Genomic DNA, 18010 nt, shown 5'->3' with positions numbered 1-18010 from the left:
GACTCTTATTTGAATATATCTCAAGTATTATAATGATATTCTTCGAGGCTGAACTCTCCATGTTGGGTTCTACTATGTTTATCTTACGCGATCTGATGACTCGTTTGTAACCTCCTGTTTAGCCATAACTGGCATCTTCCTAACCAATTACTAACTACTTGTTGGCTCGTTCTCATAGCAATATTCCTCGTAATCTTTCTTGGGTTATTTCCTTTATCTTAACTTACGTCTCGCATTGACTCCTTATTTATTAATAACAGCTCGGGCAGGAACCTTTACTTCCTCTCCTTGATGTTGTGCTTGCACAATATTCTTGAATCGTAGCGTATTTGTAAGATTTGGATAAGTGCCATATCATTCCTTTTTCATTTATCGCATTCTTTCTTTACCATTCTATAGTCACTAGAACCACTTAATTCTGACTTAATGCCACATCACTCCATATTCCCCCCTTTAGGGGTGTACTAAGAGCTGAATCCATGAGGATCTACCTATAGATGTTTTACCTCTTAATCTTTGGCGTCGTTTCTCAACATTAGTGATCCTTACTCGCCTTGACAAATCCCCTTACTCACGAGGGTGACACTTAATGTAACTGGTATATACAGTCCCCCTTAAGCTTAACTTTGCTAACATTGCTTGCTTTAGGGAAGCGTCTTCCTGAATGACCATTCTCTGAATTTCTCACGAACCTTCTTCTGTTGTCCGTCCTATTATTGGCGGAATACGATCTGAAATTCTCATGATGCTGACTATTACCAAATTACTCAGTCCCTAGTTCATATTTAGTTTATCTTATTCACCAGCCCATACTGATTTCTATTACTCTGGGGTCTAACTTTTTCTCTAGGTAATCGCGATAGAGTTGCGAACTTATTTCTCGAAATGAGGACATGATTGCATGACCTATACTCTTTTGTTGTACTAAGGCCTGTCACCCCTCGTCTCTTCCTTCACTTGACTATAGATTTTGTAATATTATCATCTTTTGATCTACCGGTGTCATCCATGTACCGCATCTTACTCATAATGCTTCATTAACTCTTTTCTTATTTCTCGCTAACATTTATGCCTATCACTTTATTATGAAAACTCGAACAAGACATTCTTTTGCTTTTAGCTTTCCTTTAATCCATCCAGTGGCTCTTCAAGTTGCTTGACGTTTTCGCTTTACTAGGGACGCGAGCAACACTAAGGTAATACGTATCCCTTCAAGGCTTATAGTGCATGTCTTTGTAGTACACATATCTGGCTGCACTATTTTAGAGTGCACTTTCTAGGTGTCTCATAAAGAAATCTATTAGCACATTTGCAATATCCTTCGAAAATGTCAACTGACGCAATCAATTCATCTATCATATCTTCTTATACTACTTTTGTTAACTCCCATAAGGCATATCTGGAAGGGGTGTGACCAATTGTATATACTTCTGTTACTATTGAATATAACTCAAAAAGCTTATGTCCCTCTGCCTCAATTATAAGCTTGTTAACCTTCATCAACTGGGTATCTCGTACCCTTTTTTCACCTTGCTCCTTTTACTTGCTGAAACTTGTACTTATCTTCTTAATCTCTCATTGTCCTTTACCATAAAGATGGATAGGCATTCTTGCCTTAAGGCTTCTTATCAGGAAGCTTACACCTTTCATTACACCAATGATCTGCTAAAAAACTCATTTACTTATTGTAGGCATCATACAAAAATTCGATTCCTCGGACTCAGCTCTTTCACAACTATCTCTCTTTCCAACCTTTTTTTCAGATGTAGGCATCGTCTTATTACGAATAAAATAGATTTTCGGAATTTGAATTCTTATAAGTGAGCTATACCACACGATCTAGAGTAAGAAGAAAGAGTGACAATCCTAAATGCCCTGTAACCTCCTGCTTATAAGTGTGGTGCACGACACACCCATAAACAAGACTCTACTAGACACGGCTTGTAGACTTCCTAGGACAGAACTGCTCTAATACCACTTTTGTCACGACCCAAACCGATGGGCCAGGATGGATACCCGGTACCTTACTCAACTGAGTACCAACGTAACGTATCTTTCTTAATACATCATCATATACACATGCATACGGGCCAAATAGGCCAACATGATCCTTTATAAACTCAAAACATAGGCCGACAAGGCCGTACAATCTTTTATGTACACGACATATGTCTACAAGCCTCTAAGAATACATAAATGTCATAAGGGTCGGGACAGAGTCCCACCATACCAAACAATACACGTCTAAATCATACTAACCAAACGAGCAACTCCGAAGTAAATGGAGCGCACCAACATGTTTCTCTGAGCTGATAGCCTACTTGGAGGGCTCTCGACCTGTCTATCAGGACTTGCGGGCATGAAACGCAGCGTCCCCAGGCAAAAGGAACGTCAGTACGAATAATGTACTGAGTATGTAAGGCACATAAATAAATACATGAGATATATGGAAGACACATAGAGTACATGACTCAACCTGTAAGTCTGAATAACTTTGTAAATCATAAATTACTTTTAACGTCATGCATATGCGTATGAATGTCATGTCGTGCATAGGTACATATTTCATAATATCATTAGCCTCTAAGGGCATCCCATCATATCATATCAGCCATTGTGGGCAAAATCATCATCGTATACCAGCTGATCAGGTGGTGGTACGTATATAACGCCATAACCTTTCCCATATCTCATATACATATATACATACATATATACCCATATATATATATACACACACACTTACACACATATATACGCATATATAACGCCGTTTGAATCATATTTCAGCCACTATAGGCAACATCATCATCATATACCAGCTGATCAGGTGGTGGTGCGTATATAACGCCATAACCTTTTCCAATTCCATATACATATATTTACATATATACGCATATATAACGCCATCTGTTCATGGGTCAATGCACATGAATGCAATGCATGAAAAATACATCAATAAAATCATTCGGAAGGTCATAAGACCACTTTGCCTCTTGAGCAATATCATAAAGTAATATCTTTTCAACTTTCGTATTATTCTGAGACCCATAAACAGATGATAAAATATTATGACACATGAGAATTAAAGAACAAAGATATTTCTATTACTTATATGAGTAGAGTCACTTATAGAATTTGTGCATTTGCACATTTCGTTCATATCGTATGGATCATGCCAAAAGAAAGAACGGATAGCCTTAACATACCTTTGTTGGACTTCTTTAGTAACCACAACGACAACCCTTCCAACACATGTTAATCTACGAGAGATGATAATAACGCAACAACAATGGATTAGCTGCAAGCTTGTAGAAGGTCGTTGATGATGGAGTGTACTTTTGTTTCCCTTTTTTTAAACTTCCTTCCCTTTTGCATTACTACGAGCTAACTTTGATCCACTTGAATAGAAAACATGTCTGCCCTTAATATCACGTTGTTCATCTTGCCATTGTACATTAATTTGCTGCTCCTTTAGCAAAAGATACTATAGTAGCTTAGCAATAAAGTCCTTGTTCAACTTTCCCCCAAAATGAATTAATACATCCCACTTTTTCAAAAAATTTCATTCGTATTGTTGTTGTAGGTTTGCAAACTCGTAAGCCTTTCACTTTGTCAATTTAGTGAAGCCTTAATAGAATATTTGAATCCAAAATAAGATAAGGTGCACATGGATAGGGCCACCTCCTCCTTAAGTATAAGATTAGTTGGCAATTTGGTGTCATATCTTCATAATCCCATGTGGATTGTTGTCCCCCCTAATAATTATCAAAATCTTGCTTAAATAATTATCCACGACCTTTAATTAATTTGGTTAATCTCCCACTAAATCAATAATTAATCAATTACCCCCATAATCAAGAATTATCTCAAGTTACTCAAATACTACTCACTTTTAACACACTTTATACACCTTACTATCATAGCCATGTAGTACCTTGTATGGCACTAGTCCATAAATATTGGGTATTTTAGCTCGGACCGTATTTTATCCCAAAATGACAAACTTTGACAAAAATTCATTTTCTTAGACTTGCTCTCCCTTTCACCTTCATGAATTTACTAATTACTTGTGAAATAGCATAATCCTTATAATCCCCTAGTAATCTTTTCCTTGGACTGATGTCAATTACCTTGTGACAAATTTAACGTAAAATATTGTAGGGTACAACATCGTCGTAACTTATTAATGCGAAGCATAATATCACCGTAATATATTACTGCAGAGGGTAACACCATCGTAATATATTTCTGCGAGCATAACATCGTCGTTATATAATACTGCGGGACATAATATTGGCGTAATATTGCAGGGCGTAACAGTTGACTTTTGTTGATTTTTTCAAAAATGGCATAAATTGAATTCTGTGCAATCGTGGGTAGTTCCTAAAGCTTTATTTGACTTGTTTGGTTGGTAATTACCTAGATTCTACTGGTTTGAAGGCTCGTTTGAGAGGAAAAGACGTGGTTGAGCTTTGAGTTTGGTTGTTGGGCGAGGTAAGGGTCTTGGTTAACCTTGGCTTGAGGGATTAGGTCTTATTTTCCTATTTGCTATGTGTTTAAATGTTAGGTAGAACGTATAGGTGAGGTGACGAGCACCTATGCGTTGTTGTCAAGTTATAGCATGCGAGTGGGTCTTATTCTTGCAATTGTTGCTTTCCGTGATTATATTATCCATGTTTAGACTAGTTAATCATTATGTTGATCATTCTTATCATGTTCATGGACTTTGGTATTGATTGAGTATTGACTCAAATTTGAGATTGGTATTATGGAGCCAAATGTTGAATTAAGACTTGTTCTCGTTATTTTTATCTCCCTGTTATTATTGTTCATTGTTTTGGTGAGGGAGAGTGATAATGCACGAAGGGTGATGTTGTACCATGTTTTGTGAGTATTAATGCACGAATGGTGATGTCGTGCTATATTGTGAGCATTAATGTACGAAGGGTTGATGTCATGCCATGTTATGAGAGAGTTAATGCATGAAGGGTGATGTCATGTCGTTTCTATTGTTTCATATGGTGAGGTTGAGAGTAAAAGCACGAATGGTGATGTCGTATAGTTTCCTTTACTGTGTTTACTTGTTTCTATCTATTTAAGGCATATTGGATGATCAAGTTCTTATTGCTACTTTGATTCTTTATCTTGTGATCCCCTCGGCATGCCCCCTCCCAATATTACTCGTCTGGTTTCTTTTATTGTTTTTATTGGTATACATATTGATATATTGCGCAGGTTTATTTGTGGGTGTCTTGTCTTAGCCTCGTCACTACTTGGCCGAGGTTAGACCCGACACTTACTAGTACATGGGGTTGGTTGTACTGATACTGCACTCTATACTTTCTGTATAGATTTCGGTACTGGTCCGAGCTGATTTTGGGGTTAGCTGTTGGTTTCACTTGATCGGAGACCCGAGGTAGACCTGTTGGCGTCCGCATGCCCTGTCGTCTCTTCCTATATATTCTCTTTACTATTTCTTTTATTTCGAAAACAGTTGTATTTCTTTCATACATTTACTTGCAGTTAAATCTTAGAAGTTCGTGAATTGTGACTCTAGATCCGGGTAGTTATGTATAAACATTAAGACTGTTATGGATTTTCGCACTCTTTTAACTTGTTGTTGATACCCAATTTTTCATCAAACTATTTTTAAATTCGCATATATACCTTCAAAATCATGCATTAATAGCAAATGGTATTTTTCTGTAATTTTCCTATATTTTTATTAATTTATCTAGAATTTTATTCCCAATGAATGATTACAAAATGGCATTATAAATGATTTCAAAAGCATCTCTTGATTTAATTTATTATTAGTGGTCCTATTTGAATCAAATTTTTTCATAATTGGCATATTTTGGCTATAATTGCAATAACTTTGCAATTATAATCCAATCATATGATTTCATACTATTTTTTGACCGAAAATTAATTATTTGTAATTTTAAATACTAAGTAATCATTTTTAACTATTTTCTATGCATAAAATTCATTTTGTATAATTATTAGCCAATTTATAAATTATTTTTATTCAATTTAATTAGGTATTTAACAAATAGCCCCATTTTTATTTCAATTATAACCTAAATCAGACCATCCCCAAACCCAATTAAAACAACCCAATACCCCAGGCCCAAAGCCTAAATCCTACCCGACCGAGTTCCGCCCAAATCTTGGCCGTTGATCATTTTTTATCAACGGTCCAGGTTAATCCTTTCCTAAATTAACCTAAAGACTACCCCCCCCCCCAAACCCTCATTTCCTCTCTTCACTCCGCCATTACACTCTCTCATCTCTCTCTAAAACGCTCCACCTGCTCGGCCCATTCCTCCCTTCTCCGGTTGTCTCCCTGCCGGAAACCATGGTGGTCTCGCCACCTACCAGCTTTATGACTCCCTCTTGAACGTGTGTAATCGTTTTGAGGCCTTCAAGTGAACCAGAGGTGGTTCACTCACCTCCCATGGTTTCTCATGCCATTTTTTAGCCATTCATAGTCGTCCGAATAAGATTTTTATCGTTGATTTTGAGTTACTTCTCCTTCTCTATAGGTTCTCTTTGAAACCCTAACTACCAAACTCTCGATTTTCTTAGATCTGTGATAGATCTGGGTATATCCAGAGTTATCTTGCTAATTTCTCTTAAAGGTTTTCCGATTTTCTCAAGACGACTCTTCATCTTCGAACTAGGGTTTCTTAACCCTTCTCAAAATGACTCTCCCGCTGATTTTTTGGTATTATTTTATGATTCTTACTATGTTTAAATGGCTATTTAAGTTTTTCTCTTTTATCCGATTTATCATTCTAAGAACCCTAATTTTTTTTTTGTTTTAATCCGGGGTTCTAAGACTGTCTTTGCTTATTTGCTCGTCTGATTTGTGTGTATGTTTGTTTCTCATGCATATGTTCTGTGATTCTGTAATTTTTCGCCCTTTGTTTGCTAGTTAGGGTTTCTGATTGTCGCACCCCTTTTTTACAACTTCACTTAACCCTATTAAAATTAATAAAAGGATTTGTAAAGCTTGAAAAGGTTTTTAATTAAAAAGTGACAAAATTGTGTTCAAAAGGAAATAATTCAGAGTCGCCACCTGACATTGGTTTAGGTGTGTCAGGTCACCGTTTTTAAAAATGATTTTCTTTTTAAAACACTTTGGACTCCAAACAAAGTCTGCACCAGAGATTCGGGTTAGGGGGTTCATTTGATTCGGGGAGAAGGTGTTAGGCACTCCCCAAGTCCCATGAGAGTCACGGTTGCGTACTCGATCTAGCTGGCTTTTAAAATATTCAGATTGAGCTAAAACAAACACAGAAAAGAAAAACAAACACACAAGGGGCTCGAGGTCATTCCCACCTAATAAAAGAAAAATGAAAACAAAAATAAAAATAAAAATACTACAAGTTCCACTTTTGGCCTCCAAATACAAGTACTTCGGGGCATACCCCGGATAATATATACAACTTACGCGGGGTATTCCCCAGATAAATTTAACTAAGGAAACGACCTCTCCCCTCAAAACTAACAAAAAGCCTAAGGCTTGCCTACCCGAGTGACTACGGTCTACGCATATTACTAGCTATTCATTAATTAAAAGATATGCATTCAACCATTCTTTTGACTTTACCAACACAAAAGAAACGATTTTCCTTCTCTAATTAAAATAAGTCAAAACTTTTCTAAGCACGTTTGAACCCAAATAATATGTCTGAACAACCCCACAGCCATTTGCCTTAATCAAAATTGTATTCATGTCGGATTAAAATTGAACAAACTAAAACCCATAACATTTACCAAAAAAAAAAAAAAATATTGAGCCACAGCAATCAAATACAGAGTACCAGCCAACTTAATATTAGTCAAGAAAACAAACTATCAAAATCATCTCACCACAAAAGCACACATGAAAGTGACGGAAATAAGAGAATAGAAAAAGAATTGGACCTCACGGAGATCAAATTTATAATGTTAACAGAGAAAATTTAAGAAAATCCTACTGCTTGCCGCTAACAAGAAACGTGAACTACGCCGGCGACCTCGATGAACCTCGACCAATTCGAACCTCTTTGCTCGAGGACTGATGTAGGATCTGTTTTGGTATTTTTGGGGCTGTTCTATGGTAGATTTTCATGGAGCTTCAAGAGATGATTTTAATGGCGATGAATAAGATGTTGTAATGGAGGTTTTCGTGGTGGGGATAATGAGAAAGCAGATGACGGAAGGCTACTGATTTTTGGAGTTTTGGAGATGCTTTTAAAGGTGGAAAATGGGTGTTATCAACGGTTAAACAGAAAGAAAGAGACGGATTCAGTTAGAGTATTTTTTGATGCCTTTCTTTTCCGATTGATGCTTTCTCTATCTACATTTTTTGTTATATTCCCCTGTTTCTTCAGCCCCCCTCCTGAAATTTGTAATGAAGCCCCTTTTTATGAATAGAGCCGGTGAGTTTTTATGTGTCCCCTCAGATTGTGCTTGGAGAGGAAGCAAAATGTTCAAACCGTGTGGTCCCTATTGTGCAATCAAAATAACGTGTCCATGTAGTGTGTGATAAGTTTGTTGGAGGAATTATCTAGAAGGGTGACATGGGAAAAAGTGATTGGATGTTGAAAAAAAAATGAAATATAAAAAATGAAAATAAAGAAAGAAATATAAAAAATGAAATTGAGACCACAGATTAGGTCTTTTTGTTATCTTAGGAGAAAAATTCATCAGACTAAGATTTTGATCCTAGGAGGAAATTCACCAGACTAGGTTTCTTATCTTAGGAGAAAGATTCATTAGACTATGATTTTATTCTGGGAGAAAATTCATCAGACTAGGTCTTTTTTGTTATCTTAGGAGAAAAATTCATCAGACTAAGATTTTGATCTTAGGAGAAAATTCATCAGACTAAGTCTTTTTTGTTATCTTAGGAGAAAAATTCATCAGACTAAGATTTCGATCCTAGGAGCAAATTCATCAGATTAGGTTTTTCTATCTTAGGAGAAAAAATCATCAAACTAAGATTTTTATTGGGATGAAAATCCATCAGACTAGGACTTTTTATCCTAGGAGGAAAAATGTGAAGAGCAATAGCAACATTTGTGCACACTAGCAGGACATGTAAGGAAAAAGATTTGAGAAACTTCCCTTTGTAGATTCTTCTCTTCTTCTTTTTTTCTTTTTTTCTTTTTTTCTTTTCTTGTTTTTGAACCCACTTGCTTGCATTGCTTTGTTCCTGTTTCAAACAAAGAAAACTTGTGAGTTTAAATGTGATTGTTAGTTTATGGCCTTGACCTTGAGGGCGGCTGCTTCTACACTTGCCAAGATAAATTTGATTTCAACTTGGACGACCTTGACTATTATCGACTACCCATTTTCTTTCAACCCTTATCATAGAGAACACCTCTGCTCCATTCGATCCCAATATCCTCTATCTGTTGCATTTTACTCATAAATTGGCATTTACTGCACCCTTGCATGTCACATGAATCCCAAAGCATGTTGATTGTTACCAACTCAATGCGCATACCACTTTTCCCTGACTTATGCCACTTTGATGTGCTAGCCAAATTCGTTTTGTGCAATTGGAAAGTTGATAGCATATTGTGAAGTCATTTCTCACTTATTCTGACCAAACAGACTCAAGAAGGGACTCAAGCAAAACAAGAGGAACAAAATAAGAGACAAGGGAAAGAGATGATACCTAACAAGAAAATTACAAAGTAGAAACTTATCAGATGTGGATACCAACTCTAATGACCATGACGTGCACCTTTGGATTAAGTGGCCTAATCTCTCAATCAAGTCTAATATTCAACTCTTGTGTACCTCTTCGCTGTGAAACTGGGCTTCAGCGCTTCAATTGTCCCATCTAATCTACAATCCTCGGTCGACTTGTAGTGCGCTGAAGGTTTTCACCATCAAGCCTCTCTCATTTTATTCTTTTCTCAACTCATTTTCGCCTTACGGTGCCCATGAGGGTTTTCACCGATAAGACTCTCTCATTTTATCATTTTTTCTCTTTGTGCTAAGAACAAAGGTATTACCCATGATACAAGAAGATTATACTTTCTCCACGCACTTGATTTGGCATCCTCAAAGATTGGTCGAAAGGTCTTTCTTTGGACCGTAATGTAGGCTTTTGGACAGGGTTGAAAAGAAAGGGTGGCATGAAGACTCATAATAATTTAAGATGAAAGGGTTCAAAATTACAACTTTTGGAATCAGGTCTTTTGGAAAAATTAAAACCTCTGCCCCAATTTCTTGGAGTTTTGGGAATTTTTATTTCTTGGGATTCTAAGACAAACTGCCACACTCTTGACTTCGGGGGATTATGCAATACTTTATTTGGTGTGACCGAACCCTAAGGCTGCCTACGTATCTTGTGGTGACAAGAATCCGGTCGAATGTAGTTCAAACACAAAGTTGATTTTTTTTTCTTTTCCTTTTATTTCTCTTTTTTTTTATTTTTTGTTCTTTTTCTCTTTTCTTTTTCTTCTCTAGTTCCCAACTCTACTTCTGATTCCAAAAGGGGTATGAAACAAAATAAAATAAGGCTCAAAAGGGGTAGCAAATATAAAAGTATTTGGGTAGCAGAATAAAATGCTTTCGTCATACCAAACTTTAAAAATGCCAAGTACAAACATGCAACTGAAGATAAGCAAAGAAATCATGCACAATATCTATTGATGGCATCAACACAAACAAAAAGTGCCAATGAGCAATACCTTTGTCTCAATGAATGACCCTGGCCAGTTCGAAGTAGACTTGACTCAACCTTATCTTGATGTGGAACAATGCATTTCAACACTGACTGATCTACCTCAAACTGCTTGAGAAACATTCCCTTTTTGTATGCTCTAATCAACTTTTTGATTTTCCAAACTGAATGCCTCAGTTTCACCCAATTCAAGCTTCAGGTTTCTCAGAATGCGTAAATCTTTACTTGTTTCCTCAAATGCCTCTTTTTATCATGTTCAAAACTATGTCATTGCTTCATGATTAAACTAACTTTTGAGACCAGACTGAGAATTATGTGTGCATGTCATGTCATTAGAGTCAGTATAAAAGGAACTATAAAAGGAAAAATGACTTAAACAAAAACTGACTAGAACTAACAGAAAACTGGAGATTGCATTAGACAGATGGTGAAAAGGGTTTGAACAAAACATGCAAAATAGACATGGGTTACAACCCTGGAACAATCCTAGATACTACTAGATGAGTTACTACCACTAAACGAACTAGGCAAAATAAGAAGAAGAAGGGTTTGAGTCAAAAGACAATATCCCGATTACAACCTTGAAATAACTCGGACAACAAAAATGACATCAAAATAAACAACCAAAACTCCTCCCTGGCTAGCCAAGAAAGGAGTGTCTTTCAAATTACCAACCTCGACATCATAGCCACTGGGTTGCATATCAAAATTACTAGGACCTTCACCAATTTCCATATCATTAACTTCAGCAAGCAAATTTCCAAGAGGATTCTCATATTCCCTGTTACCATGCATCTTCCCCACAAAGTGTGCTGACCCAGGTAAAATTGGCTTCCTAAACTTTAGCAGGGTATGAGGTTGTTTTGGCTGGTGGGGCATGGAAAATTTGCGACGAAGTGCCGAGGTAGGAGTTGTAAGGGGTGAAGCCCGGGGCGTATTGAAGGGAAAGATCAACGGTATTGCAAATCTGGGCTTAGGACAGCGGTGGAATGGAAGCATGGTTTTCAGTATAGTTGGTAGGGAATGAAGGTGGAAGATGTCCCTTAATCCAAGCCTGATACATTTCTGCCATATGATGTTTCAACCCTCGGACCTCCTCTTTCAGTTTTGATTCTAATTCAACAATCTTCCTCGGCGGATCAACAACTCCTGTGTCCAAATCTTCCCTAGCCATGGCTTCCTTCCTCTCTTTTTCTTTTTAATTGTCACTCTTTTCTTTCCTCTCATTTCTCACATCCACAATTTCATCTTTTTTTTTTGGTTTTCAAAAAAATGATTCGATTGAACCCTATGTAGGTTGCCTACGTATTATGTCCCTCATGAATCAGATGAAGCGTAGTTATGGAAAAGCAAATGGACAAAATAAACTAAGAAACAAAATCTTTTGGATTTTTCATTTATAATTTTTTTTGATTTTCAAATACATCATAGGAAGTACGATAACAAAAGACTCAACAAACTGAACTAGATTGCGACAAACTGACACCAACTAAAAGACTAAATACTACTGTACCATACTAGACAGTAAAAGACAACATGGATAATAGACTCAAAACACAAAAGTACCTTCAAGCAGATCATGCATGCAACGGTCCTGACTGGAATGGTCTAGGGATATCAGTCATGCTCGAGCTGTAGTAAATGAACTCATACCTGAATGAGAAAAAAATAAGACCAAATAGATAAGTGACTCGAGACACTATGCCACGCCACAAAATCTCCTATTAGACACATGCAAGACACGATTGGGATATTTTTGAAAATTAACCTATGTGGCCAAGAGTGGCTAGAAGTGCAAACTCAACAAGGGTGACTACTCAGATATGGAAATACCTTACTAAGGCTTATGTGGATTCACACTTCTAATAATCATACCCCAAAATTAATTTACAAAAATGACCCATTTTTGCAAAAAACGGCCTATGTGGCCAGAAGTGGCTAAAGATGCAAACTCAAAAGGACGGACCATAAAGTAATATGACACCTAGTATTGGACTCAAGATCCTAAGACATGGGTCATTGAACGAATTTTGCAAAAATGACCCCATTTTGCGAGAATGACCGATGTGGCCAAAAGTGGCTAGTCATGCAAGATTTGGCTAAGACCCCGAAAATGACACTAATTTGGAAAATATACTTTTTTTTGTATTTTTGAAAAATGATGGAAAATGTAAAATCTTTTTGGATTTTCTTTTTTTTTTTTTTTGGAAAATGAGGGGAATGTGCAAAATCTTTTTGGATTTTTCATCTTCATTTTTTTTGATTTTTTTTTAAAAAAAGTTGTGAAAGAAAAATATAACTAGGCCCTATTTGCTTCATTTTCACATTTTTTTCCCAAGCATCAGTCTGCCAAATGACCTCTTTACCCTCAAAGATGCAACATGTATCACATATGGATGATTGAATGTCTTTTTGGTCCACGGGCCCATTTTTGACAAAATTTGGATAGGCTTCCTACAAAAGGACACGGTGCCTGGGACCGAGCCCTAAAGGTGTAAATGACATGATGCAAATAAAAATGACCTAAAGGCTGACCTATGTTTGGGGTTCACTAACAAGGGAATTCGGGGCGGCACGTGGTCGATGGCGGCTACTCTAGCTGTCCGCCCACTCCACGCTCCCACGCCACCCCCCTAAAGATACGGGTGACTCACAAAAGTTCGTATACGCTCAAATGTACTCCGGAAGACTTGTTGCAGAAAGAAGACCTGGGGTTATGCAAATGATGATAATTTATAAAGCAATAACACATAAAGGAAAAACTATAAACAAATAAGCAACTAGCAAAAAACAAAACGACATAAACAAAATAAAAAGCAAACAAAACAAATAAAAACCTCAACTGAATATCCTAAAAACCAACAAGATCAAGTACTAGCTCGATCCTGCAATTCCCCAGCAGAGTCACCAGAGCTGTCACACCCTTTTTTTACAACTTCACTTAACCCTCTTAAAATTAATAAAAGGATTTGTAAAGCTTGAAAGGGTTTTTAATTAAAAAGTGACAAAATTGTGTTCAAAAGGAAATAATTTAGAGTCACCACCTGACATTGGTTTCGGTGTGGCAGGTCACCGTTTTTTAAAATAATTTTCCTTTTAAAGCACTTTGGACACCAAACTAAGTCCGCACCACAGATTCGGGTAAGGGGGTTCATTTGACTCGGGGAGAAGGTGTTAGGCACTCCCCAAGTCCCGTGAGAGTCACAATTGCATACTCCATCTAGTTGGCTTTTAAAATATTCAGCTTGAGCTAAAACAAACACAGAAAAGAAAAACAAACACACAAGAGGCTCGATGTCGTTCCCACCTAATAAAATAAAAATAAAAATAAAAATACTACAAGTTTTCGGCCTCCAAATACAAGTACTTCGGGGCATATCCCGGAAAATATATATAATTTACGCGGGGCATTTCCCAGATAAATTGAACTAAGGGAACGACCTCTCGCCTTAAAACTAACAAAAATTCTAAGAATTGTCTACCCAAGTGATGATGGCATACGCATGCACCTAGCGATTCATTAATTAAAAGATATAAAATGATGTAAAATCTATTCAATATTCAAACATTCTTTTGACTTTACCAACACAAAAGAAACGATTTTCCTTGTCTAATTAAAATAAGTCAAAACTTTACTAAGCACATTTGAACCCAAATAATAATTGTCTGAACAACCCCACAACCATTTACCTTAATCAAAATTATATTCATGTCGGATAAAAATTGAACAAACTAAAACCCATAACATTTACCAAAAACAAACAAATATTGAGCCACAGTAATCAAATACGGAGTACCAGCCTACTTAATATTAGTCAAGAAAACAAACTATCAAAATCATCTCACCAGAAAAGCACACATGAAAGTGACGGAAATAAGAGAATAGAGAAAGAATTGGACCTCACGGAGAGCAAATTTATAATGTTAACATAGAAACTTTAAGAAAATCCTACTGCTTGCGCTGACTAGAAAAGTGAACCGCGCCGGCGACCTCGATGAACCTCGACCAATTCGAAATTCTTTCCTCGAGGACTGATGTTGGATCTGTTTTGGTATTTTTGGGGTTGTTCTATGGTAGATTTTCATGGAGCTTCAAGAGATGATTTTAATGGTGATGAATAAGATGTTGTAATGGAGGTTTTCATGGTGGGGATAATGAGAAAGGAGATGATCGAAGGCTACTGATTTTTGGAGTTTTGGAGATGCTTTTAATGGTGGAAAATGGGTGTTATCAACGGTTAAACAGAAAGAAAGAGACGGATTCAGTTAGAGTATTTTTTGCTGCCTTTCTTTTCCGATTGATGCTTTCTCTATCTATATTTTTTGTTATATTCCCCTGTTTCTTCAGCCCCCCTCCTGAAATTTGTAATGAAGCCCCCTCTTATGAATAGAGCCCGTGAGTTTTTATGTGTGTTTTCAGATTGTGCTTGGAGAGGAAGCAAAATGTTCAAACCGTGTGGTTCCTATTATGTAATCAAAATAACGTGTCCATGTAGTGTGTGTGATAAATTTGTTGGAGGAATTATCTAGAAGGGTGGCATGGGAAAAGGTGATTGGAAGTTGAGAAAAAAAATGCAATATAATAAATAAAAATAAAGAAAGATATATAAAAAATGAAAACGAGACCACTTCCGTTTTTTCTTTTCTTGATTGTGACGAACCGACCTGTCGTCTCATAGGTTACCGCTCCGTTTTTCCCATTTCCTATTTCTTTATGCTTCATTATCAGTGTTGGGTGTGAACAAGTTGATTTGGATTGGTTTTAGTAGGAAATGAGACACTTAGTCTCTTTAAGGAAGGTTTGTTTTGGAAAAGTCAACCGGACGTTGACTTATGTGTTAGAGGGCTCGGATTTGAATCCCGATGATTCGGTTAGCTTCGGGGGATGATTTGTGACTTAGGAGTGTGATCGGAAGTAATTTTGGAGGTCCGGTGTAGGATTAGGCTTGAATTGGCGAAGTTTGGATTTTTTGCGAATTTCGGTTGATAGGTGAGATTTTGATCCGAGAGTCAGAATGGAATTCTGAGAGTTGTTGTAGCTTCATTATGTCATTTCTGATGTGTGTGCAAAATTTCAGGTTATTCGGACATCATTTGGTCGGATTTTTGATCGAAAATGTATTTCGGAAGTTTTTGGAAACTTAGGATTGAATTCGATGAATTTTGGGTAATTTGATGTTGTTTGAGGTGTTTTGATGATTGGAACAGTTTTGAATGATGTTATGAGTTATGTTGGCATGTTTGGTCGGGGCCCCATGAGGCTCGGATATGTTTTGGAAGACTTTTTGGAAGATTTTGGCGTTTCGATTATGAGCATGTAATGATCCAAATGTCCATTTTTAGTTTTAGAGATCGAAATTTTATTTCGAGATTTTCAGAATTTAAATAATGAATTATAGGAGTGATCTGGAAAGTTTGGTCTAATTTCATCAAGTCGCGATTGGGTTTTGACGCGAAACATGAGTTAATTGTTTAACGAGCGAAATGGGTATTGAACTGAGCAAATGAGCTCCGAATTGAGTTTCGACTGAAGGGCTATATTCGTATTATTATTTGTGACTCATAGGAATAAGAATCATCGAATTCTGAGGTCCCAAGCCTGAGAAATGAATTTTTGAGTAAAATTGCTTTCTGAAAATATTTAAGAAAAATGGAAATAAATTTTGATTAGAAAGTGATGGTATCGGGCCCATATTTTGGTTTCGGTGCCCGATACAGGATATATGGTTTAAGCACTTTCTGTAAAGTTTGGTTGAAAACGGACGTCGTTTGACGTGTTTCGGACTAAAAATGGAAAATTTGATGTTTTATGAAATTTGAAAGAATTCTTAGATTTTAAAGCTTAATTCGTGGTATATGACGTTATTTTGGAGATTTGATCGCACGGTTAAGTTCGTAGGATGTTGTTGAGTTAGTGTATGTGTTTGGTTAGGAGCCCCGAGGGTTCGGGAGTGTTTCGGAGTGATTTCGGACTTAGGAAAATTTGAAAAAATTACAGAAATAGTATCCCGTGAACAGTACCGTGTACAGTAACATGCGTGAATAGTAGCCGAAAATTCTGGACAATGTAGAGAAAGAGCAGTCCGATTTTCTTTCATTTTTTGGACTTTCAAGCTCGGATTCTGGGCAATTTTGAGCGAAAAGTTATGGGAATTCTTGGGGTAAGTGTTCTTGACTCTCTTGTGATTATATTCCATGAATAAATCTTCATTTTTGGCTTTAGATTATTGATATTTGAAGAGAAATGGATGATTTTCTAAAATTCTCTAAAGATGAATTTTTAAGATTTGAAAGTCAACCCGATGTCGGATTTTGGTAAATTTATATGGTTGGAGTCGTGGTTCGATGGGGGTTCATATTCCGTGACTTTTGTTGTATTCCGAGATGTGGTCCCCACGGGCGAATTTTGAGTGTTATTTGGGATTTTTTATGGAAAATGTAGAATTCCATATGGAATTAATTCCTATAATTTTTATTATTTGGATCGAATCGTTATGGCTAGATTTGAGGCATTCAGAGGTCAATAAGGGGCAAAGGCATCGCGAGCTCGAGAATTAGCCGGTTCGAGGTGAGTAATTGATGTCCTAAGGGTTTGAAACCCCGGAATTTCACATCGTAACGCTATATTGAGGTGACTTGCCCGCCGGATAACGGGCGTGGGGTAGAGCACCGTTGGGGATTGTGACTTGGTCCATCCCGAGAGATATTTTTACCGTTTTTTCTACTTGAACTAAATTGAGAATCATCCTTACTTGGATTGAATTGTTACATTTGGGCTTCTTGCCAATTATTTGAATCATTCAAGGATTGATATCACTGCTTTCGCATATTTTGCATATCATTTGACCTCAGTCCAAGGTTTTAAATACTGTTTTGCAAACTCAACCATCTTTCTAAGATTTGAAAACTTAAATGATATTTCTAAATGATATTTCGGGCTAAGAACTACTGTTTTACAAATGCCCAAGGGGCTTATGATGATTTCTGGACTGAGCATGGATCGGACTGCGCGCCGCAACAGTTTAATATTGATACTGAGGCCGAGAGCCTGGTTGATTACATTGATATTGAGGCCGAGAGCCTGGTTGATTACATTGATATTGAGGCCGAGAGCCTAGGTGATTATACTGAGATTGATATGAGGCCGAGGGCCTAGATTTGATGCCACGAGATGACTTGATATTGCGCTTGGGCTGTAGGAGCCCCTCTGGAGTCTGTACACACCCCCAGTGAGCGCCGTCGACGATAAATAAATATAGATGGCTCGGGATGAACGCCTCAGTGGGTACCAGAGGGTACCGTCATCAGTATTTG

General features: G+C 37.1%; 1 long non-coding RNA gene across 1 annotated transcript; it reads right to left on the bottom strand.

Moving 5' to 3' along the window:
• Positions 1-10543: 10543 nt before the first annotated feature.
• LOC107798760 (uncharacterized) lies at positions 10544-15172 on the bottom strand. The gene is made up of 2 exons (XR_001650987.2): positions 14597-15172; positions 10544-12349 (listed from the first exon to the last, which is right to left on the bottom strand). It is a non-coding gene; the product is annotated as an uncharacterized LOC107798760 (long non-coding RNA).
• Positions 15173-18010: the final 2838 nt, after the last annotated feature.

Source organism: Nicotiana tabacum, chromosome 1 (genome assembly GCF_000715075.1).
Source record: "Nicotiana tabacum cultivar K326 chromosome 1, ASM71507v2, whole genome shotgun sequence".
NCBI classification, from domain to species: domain Eukaryota; kingdom Viridiplantae; phylum Streptophyta; class Magnoliopsida; order Solanales; family Solanaceae; genus Nicotiana; species Nicotiana tabacum.
Note: the sequence above shows the minus strand (reverse complement) of the source record. Positions and strands in the feature narration are given on the sequence as shown.